This window comes from Melitaea cinxia, chromosome 14 (genome assembly GCF_905220565.1).
Source record: "Melitaea cinxia chromosome 14, ilMelCinx1.1, whole genome shotgun sequence".
Lineage (NCBI taxonomy): Eukaryota > Metazoa > Arthropoda > Insecta > Lepidoptera > Nymphalidae > Melitaea > Melitaea cinxia.
In genome coordinates, this window is record NC_059407.1 from 4,324,654 (window position 1) to 4,333,731 (window position 9,078).

The window sequence follows — 9,078 nt, forward strand, 5'->3', positions numbered from 1 at the left end:
TGGAGTATTATATCTCCAAAGAAAGGAATATTTATCTTAAAATGATTTTAATAACACACGTTCGTTTATTTTAATATTAAACAAAATTAATTACAATTAATTTCTAGGGCACAAAATCTAACTTGGTGGAAATTCCTATTGAGTTACGTTATTTTCTTACCTCTCTTCAAAAACTACCAAATAATATCCTTTTCTTTTAAATGGAAATACTCTTAAACAGTCTGATTTGTCCGCAATATTGAAAGCAAAGCGTTAGATTACAAAAACTAACGGCTGGGCGAGAAGACGTGTTGCAGTGTAAAAATTTTGTTCCATTTAAAAACGTAGTTTTCTCGGGTGAATTGCATGATTTTATGTACTTGCTTGAAAGCAACTGATTTCTTATTGTGTTTATTCCTAAATTATCGCTAAACAAGTTTAATTGCAAGTTTAACATTGAATATTTAAGTAATAGTTTTGTATACTCACCCAAAACGTTACGTTCCATTGAGAAATTTTGTAACTCAGTGGAACGAATTGTAACTCAATGTAAGGGTAAAGGCGCGATACATGTACGTAAAATTAATATTTTTCACTAAGGTGTCATAAAGTATTATTACGACTTTTGTCCGCGTGTTTTATATAAAAATATTACTATATTACTTAATAATTTTGTTTTAGACAATAAAGTTTTACAAAAATGGCTTTGACACCAGCAGAACGTATGAAGAGGTATCGAGAACGACTAAAACTAAATCCAGAAAAATTGGAAAGTATTAAAAAGAAACACGCTGAATATGTAAAATCTAAAAGCAAAACAGTTAAAGATCTAACGGAGAAGGAAAAGGAAAAGCAACGAAAAATTTGGAGTAATCAGAAACGTAAGCAAAAACAAAAGAAAAAACAGCTTCCAGTTTAGGAAGAAAAAGGTACTAAGAAACCAAAAAATAGTAAACCAAAGTAAATTGATTAAGAATTATAAGACTGCTTTAAAAATAAACCAAAAATTGACAAAACTAGTAAATATCTATAAAAACTTTTAACAACATATCTTCCCTGGAAGTTGCTAATTCCGAGTCTGTAGTTATTGATATCTCTGATGATGCTGAAACTGACGGAAAAAACTGTCCCAAGTATTCACTAAACATTAAAAAGAAAGAAAAATCTTTTCCAAAAGTCTCCAAGAAATGTAATTCTGATTTTGAGGTGATTACATTTGCAGCTGATATTCATGTTGACAATTTAGACTGCTTACCAAAACCTAGAATTCCTGATGTACTGGCTTCTAACAAGGAAAATGTGGACATCAATCAAGCTGACTTACCAATTCCTGTGAATTCTGATATTATGAACATAGATACAAATTTGCAAAATGTTGACGACGTCATATATGCTCATGATAATAACTACCCGGCACACACCACACCAGAAGATTTAGATGGGATTGTAATAGACTTGATGCTGGATGAGGAGGAAAAAAAACTCATAAATGCTACTTACGACCTCCCCTATTTTGATCCAAACGACGATGCGACTACGACATCTAGCACGGACAATACTGCAGACCGTAAATTTCAACTATTGTTTGATAATTCTATAATCTCAAAGCCGTTTGAAACTGTCCATGTTGCAGACAAAACTTTTATCCAGATGAATGATAGAGGAAACTCCGAGACCAAGAAATAAGCGTGTTTCAACGGTAGCATGTTCCTCTGCTGAGCCTGTTCTAAAAAAAGTTAAAATTGAAATATTAAAGAATAGGATATTATTAACACCAAATAAAATGAAGATCGTCAAAAGTAAAACTGAACAAAATCTATTAAGTTCAAGAGCACTTAAAACGACGATTAAACGTACTGCGTCGTGCAACAAATGTAAAAATATTTTTTTTTTTTTATAATTGCATGACGAAATGTTCTAAATGTGAACTATTTTACTGTGGAAAGTGCATCACAAGTTCAAAATTAGAAGTTGATGATGTTTATGTCTGTGATACATGTGTGCAGAAGTGAGTAAAATATTTTTTATAATGCCTAGACGAGTTGGCACGAGTAGGTATGAGTAGGTATGGCCTAAAACCTAAGACTGATTAATTATAATGGTAATGATTCGAGGATTAGAGAATAAGTATTAGTTGATCTTAAAATAACTTTCTTATTTGAAGACTGATAGAATAAGTAGGTAACATCTTATCTAAGTCAACTGTCAGATTGTTTGTGCCATAATAAATTAAAAGATTTTATTTGTTATTGTAAGTAACGGATTTTTTTAAAATATAATTTGATTACTTTTCAGAATTTAGTTAGACTAAGAACATTGATAAAAATGAGGCAAAACCTACGTTAATTTTGTTTGTTTAATTTTTTTCTACTCAATTTTCTTTATGAGAAGAATAAATAGTTTTTGCTAATTTTAAAGTTGACTTTTATTTTTATAACTTTAAATCTATAGTCATTTTGGTAGCCATAGTGAACATTGCCTTACAATTTTGTTACGTTCCACTGAGAAATTGTCCTCTACTTTAGTAAGTAAATAATATTAATTTGTGTTATACCTACGTTTAGTACGACTTTTTTACGATTGTTATTTAATATTAGAAGATGTTGGTTTATAGATAATTATAATATTTGATATTGAGATTTTTTAACTTAATAACTATGCGAATTATAATAGTTAGGCCATATCAGTAATGTAACTCAAAGGAATTACTGATATCAATACTCAGCTATCTTTCTTTCTTTTCTTGGTTTTCTTTGATGATTATTGAAAAGTACTTTATTATTTCTAAAATAAAACCTTTCATTTAAGCATACTAAGTTATATTATAGGGTTTATAATAATTAACATTTCGTAACTCAATGGATTAATAACTCCCAATAAAGGAAAGGAAAATTCAGTTATTTCATAAAATATTGATTAATTTGTAGATTTTCTTGCCTTTTTACGTACTTTCCTTGTTAACACATCAAATTTAGTTATTTTATCCTCACAAATACGAACTTTTTTTAAAATTAACCTTTTTGCAACATCGACAACAAAATAAAAAATTGCCCATAAATGTGAAACTGTTTTAATTTTAAAGCTACGTTCGATCCGCTTCGGTACAAAAAAAATTTGTTTGTTTAGAACTGTAGATCTAGAATGACATAAAATTAACGTAACATTACTATAAACTTTTTAAATTGTAACAAAATTTTATAAAGAATAAATGAATGTTAATTGATTTAAAATTACAAATTAATATAGTCTTATGACCTTTTTCTTTGTTACTTGACAATGTATAATTTATACACGTATTTTTTAACACAAGACGTGTAATGTAAGTTAAATTGATTATTTTTTATTATTATAAATAGTAGTGTGACAAAATAAAGTAAATAAATGTAATAAGCCTTGCAAACTTTACTGCTATAACGTATACAGCCTTTTCTTTCTCTAAGAAAAAAGTTTTGAAGCTTATTTGGCTACTGGTTGTTGCATAGTTCAAAATTTTTTATTAAGAAATCTTTAGTTCAAAGAGGTCAAGATAAATTTTCAATTTTTGTTTTAGTCAGTATTCGAACCCGAGATCGTGGTGTGAACGTTCCTACTGAGCCACCTCCGCTTATGAAAAAAAGAGTAAGAAATATATTTTCAAGTTTCACATTTTTCAATAAGTTAAAAAAAAAGAAAAAAGGTAAGTTAAAAAAAACAAACTAAATTTTTAAATCTTTATTGTCTTTTGCTTTTTAGTATTATATTTCTTACTCTAAAATTCGAGACGTTAATGTTTTTTTGGTTCATCTATTTAGCTTCAAACATGACGTATAGCCGAATAAATTCTTTAATTAAAATTTAATTTCATCATATTATTAATACCCCAAGGTGAAGATGTTTGCCTCCCTTTTTAGGAAAAGCCTCACAATTACTCCACATAAATTATATATCATTTTATAGATATAATTGCTTGCTCTACCGGCGCCAACAACTAAAAATTTTTTTATTGCTTTTATTTTTGTAAATTAATTATTAAATTCATATATAATATGACGGCTTTAATTTTGAAACAACGTCAACTTGATTGACGGTGTGTAAATTTTTTGTTCAATTTCAAATCGACTCACGTGTAAATACTTTTTTGAAATTTTGTAGTAATCATTATTATATATTTATTTAATGCGAATTATTGCACGGGTATAGCTAGATTAAATTATTCTAATACGAAATATTAAATAGTAGAATAAATCAATCAATAAATAAATTAAGTAATATAAAATACAATAGCCTTATTAAAATATAAATAGTGACATAGTCGATATAAGACTCGAAGTAACAACATCAATCGGTATTAAGTTGATTAAGTGGAATCCTACTCAGGTCACTGCTTTCGTGTTTTATGTAAATGAGGCAGGTGAATTGATTTGTTATTGTTCTGAGATATATTTAATGCTGTCAATTGACTAAAATTTTTTAATAAATATTATTTACAAAGATGTGCTAAAGTTTGTATTTTAAATTCTTATAAATAAACTGAAAAACATTTTTATTTACCTATTAATTCCTCATTATACTGTAATAAAACGACAAAAAAACTAACCTCATAAAACAGTTTCTATAGTTAAAATTAAAAGAAAATATATTCAATTTTTCGAAAATTCTATTCTAAAACGTACCTAATGAATGGTTTAAAACCAAAAGGTTCATCCTCAGATTAAAATTTTTAATCAAAATCTTATGCGTAATTTTAGGTTTTTGAAACTGTAAACAAATGGCTTGATAGCCATCAATAGCAAGTTCAGATAAATGGCAGTCATTTGTTTCAACTGATTGGTCTGCGGGGATGTATCCAACTTGATTGTTTTCCGCGAACCCTTCAAAGTTCCTGGAATAAATGAAAACCGTTGCGGATAAGGGCCAACCAATCTCAGAACCGTATCCCTGTAATATTTCGTCGGCTACCGATAGTTTTAGTTTGAGGCGTTGGTTTTAATGTTAGGATTTCTGGTATTTTATCTCCTGTCAGCCGAGGACCGTACTTTGACCCGTAATATGTTTGTTTGTATATAGCAATAATCAATTTTTCATTTTGTTCTTATCGTAGATATTATTTAGAGCCGAAACTTCGCCTACATAACTATAAGGTTCAACAAATAAGCATTTTTATTAAGAATTTCGTATAACGCTACATGCATAATAGATTCTGGTGAGATATTGCAAACGTCTCTTTTTCATTTTAGCTTTTGTGATTGTGAAATATATACACACAACGAGTTATAATATTCTCACATTACACGTAACAATGTGGACGATATTTTAAAACGTTTTTGCAATATTTCTCCCTTAGCTCGTTCATTTGTTACGAGCGGCGTCTAGGATTTATTTACAAGCAACATTATCTTGTCCCTTCAAAATGGCTGGAGTCGAGTATGCTAAAATATATGCTTGTATTAATGGCGGTGGCACTGTTTATTCATATTTTACGCGGGTGAATAGATTGTGTGTAATAATTGGACATGCGTCAGGCTTGTCGCCGTAATGCGGTCGTAAGTTAGCCGGTGGCCCGAGGCAGGTGTCATTATGCCAATCTCGACAATTCAGCGTCGTCGTGTTCTGGCGTCGGTATGATGTACGAGCTCGCCTTATGAGCCGTTGTATTGGCTTCTGCGAATTAGACTCCAGGCTGATTTAGGGCATCTTGATGTCTCTTCATATTAACATGCTGAGAACACATTTGCGGTATTGCTGGTATTACCTGGAGAAAGTATAACGAGAATAATGTAATTTTATCAATTATTTATTGCCATTATTTAAATACTAAAATCTAATAAATTAAATAAAAAAAATTTCAACAGAAAAAAATACTTTTGGATACAGTAATATTTAGAGCCTGATTGAGTATAATAAATATAATAATTTTTACTATTCATTATGGTTTAAATATTATTATAAATTGAAATTGCTTGAATAAAGATATAAAATAATACTTATTACAATAAGTTGATTATTTCCAATGCAACAACTGATAAAGGGCAAGCGTCGACGCTGCATTTGATTAAGAGCGGCCCAATGAAATTAATCACCGCAGCAGTTGAGCTCAGAGCTTCTTGACAAACGACCGAATGTAATTTCACACGCCATTATAATACCCCTTGCTGGAGGTACAAAATACTATTAAGTGTCAATATGCTAAAGTTAATAGATTTGTCTGAAAGTGGATATATAATACGAGTACCTTAATATTGTTTATGAATTTTAGAAAAATTTTATATTCACACGTTTTTGATGTCTTTATTAATATATATTTAATTTAAAAATAATTATTTCGTAATTGTTTCAACATCATCTATTTCAATAATATTTTATACAAGTCATTATTAACCATAAAATGTATTATATGCGATAACATATTTACGATTTTAATCATAAAATCCGTTCGTAATTGGAAATGTATTGAATAACGATGTATAATTGTAAAGTTTAACGGTGCCGGGTTATTGCTTGTGCAATTCCGTAATTATGCACTTAAAGCGCTAGGCTCGTGTTAGTGGTATCACAGATAGCTCGGATCATAGGAGCCTAGTCGGTGTATATCATGGTGTAGTTGAAGGAAGAAACGAGATCGTCGCTAGGCGCGGCCTCGCCGATAAATCTGCCGCACTTAACTCGCAACCGGTAAATAACTATGGGATTTCCGCGTGCGAGAAGGCGATGCGCTCAAGCATAAATCTATGCCCGTATTGTGATATTGTGTTGCCATTATGGACCCCGGGAAGGCTGGACGTCACATAAATACGTGCGGTCTCCGCTGTTAGACTTGTTGACTCTGTACTGCATTCGTTCTCGTGTAGAGGCACGCTTTCAAGGATCTCGAGCTTGGAAATCCTTGAAAGCGTGCTTTGAGCTTAGAATCTAGATTTTATAAAAGAATAATTAAACTATTTTTTTTGAGTATGCTCAAATTAAGCATACATATTCGAGAAAATAATAATAACGATATAGTTTTAACAAAATAGTTTAGAATTCTCGTTGTTGTACACGATTCACTTTCGCACGTCCTATTAGGAGGGCTGTATCGAGATCGCAGGAACGATGCTACACGTGTTCGAGTGAAATTACCATTATTATCGATCATCACGCTACGTCCTAACGACCGGCAATAGGCGCGAGCTAGAGGTGAATTTTATCCGGAGATACTGTGCGAAGAACGAAGATCGAAAACCAGCCGTCCTGTTACCATCCAGTAATTGTGTTTTGTTTACATTTTCTGTTACAGTAACATAAGACTTGCTTGTTTGCAAAAACACATTTTGCTATTTTTGAAGTAAAAGTTCTTTACGCACGCTTGATTTGTGGAGTAAGCTGGTAAATGCGTGACGCGAGTGTTACGAAAAGAGTGATTGGGCGAGGCGAACGGAAGTTGAGAGGAAGATGTAAGTTAGTGAAGAGAGAAAGACAGAGATTTACCTTTTGTATATTACTGTAGGGGCGGGCAACTAAAGAAGTTATACTTAGTCGTGTTGTCTAAAGCACACTCTTTTTTATTTTATGTTAAAACTAAATATACATGCATATTTGTATATTCTTTTGTATCCCTCTATGGTATGTATGTAATGTATGTATAGGTGTGTAATATATAACATATATAATTGAATTTGTTAAATAATGTGTTAAAATAAACGCCTTTATTATTTATTCTTATAAATTATAATGAACAATAAATGTTTGTTTACTGTACCTATAAAAAGTGTTGCCAAAGAATATAATGTACTTTAGGTACGTACCTACACAAAACTATTATTTGTAATTGCATTCCTTCAACTGTCTATGCTGTGTAATTTACGGAATTACAATTGCATATGAGAAACTAAATCATGTTAGTGATTAACGAGGTGTATCCAGTACAGCATGTCCTCGACAAATTATCGACACACCTTTGTCACTCTGTCAGCGCGGTGCGAATTATATTTAGTGGCCGTAAAATTGGACGCTCTGTACGTTTTTACGTACTGTTGTTGTGATTCATATTCCGTAGCGTGCATTTCATAATAATATAGGCAGAAAGGCACTGCCTACCTTGGCATGCTACTAAAAATGATATATAAAACAACATTACCTATTTTTGAAAAAGACATAAACCATAATTCAATTTAAATCCGTTTCAAAAAAAAACTTTCTTCATGCGAATCGACAATGGGCCTTTTATTAAACTTCTGCCTACAATCGCTAACAAAATGTTAGCAATGACAGTTGGACATTATATAATCCTACCATTTTATAATGTCGCACGTCATATGGAATACGAACAAAGTATTGTGTTTTTAACATTGGTCGAGCAATCAATCTGTCGAGATTTTGCTGTTTTTTTTTTTTTTTGTGGGTTTAATGGCTATGAGAATAAGCCTTAAAGTAATTTCATACCACTGGATAATTAGGGCATCTCTAACTATATTGTTTTTCTATAAACGGTAAATAATTTATTCATTATAACGATAAATAATTTGTATGTTTTTATTTTTCTATTTAAGTTTTTTATTATTAATTTTTTTCACGTGGATTCTTCGCAAGGCAGAGGGCTAACGCCGAGTCGCACGAAAAGAAATTAAAATTTAAGTAGTGATTAAACTAATTTAATCGCAAGAATTGTATAACATTTACAGCTAACGCAATGGTTATGTTCTGTGATATTCTCATCCTCATTTCACGATATGTTCGCTGTAAAGTTGTATTTCTATCTAACAACGACGATATGCTTTTACCCTTATCTTGCGGCGTCGCTTATCTATTTTAATGGTAACGAAATATTCGAAAATATCAACGCGTTTGTTATTGACGGCAGAATGTATCGGTGCTTTAGGATATTTAATGTAGCTATTTAACTGACTTTAATAGATGATTATTATGTTCATTTATATTTTTGTGTATGTTTGCCGATGTCTTTGTCAACTTAGATCACAGGTTTTTTGTGTTATGAAAAATCTTTTTTGTTTTGTTTGAAAGAGTTCACTCGATGTCAACAGCGATGTTGATATTATACAGGTCTTGTATAGAATCATTAATTTTTTACCGTCAAAACTTTATTATACGTAATGTACGAATTAAGTAACACAGGCTATTAAACAT

The 9,078-nt window shown here is 30.9% G+C and overlaps 1 long non-coding RNA gene across 1 annotated transcript; it reads left to right on the forward strand.

Annotated features, from left to right (window-relative positions):
• On the forward strand, positions 1-998 carry LOC123659465. Its single transcript, XR_006744019.1, has 2 exons — positions 1-551; positions 661-998. It is a non-coding gene; the product is annotated as an uncharacterized LOC123659465 (long non-coding RNA).
• Positions 999-9,078: the final 8,080 nt, after the last annotated feature.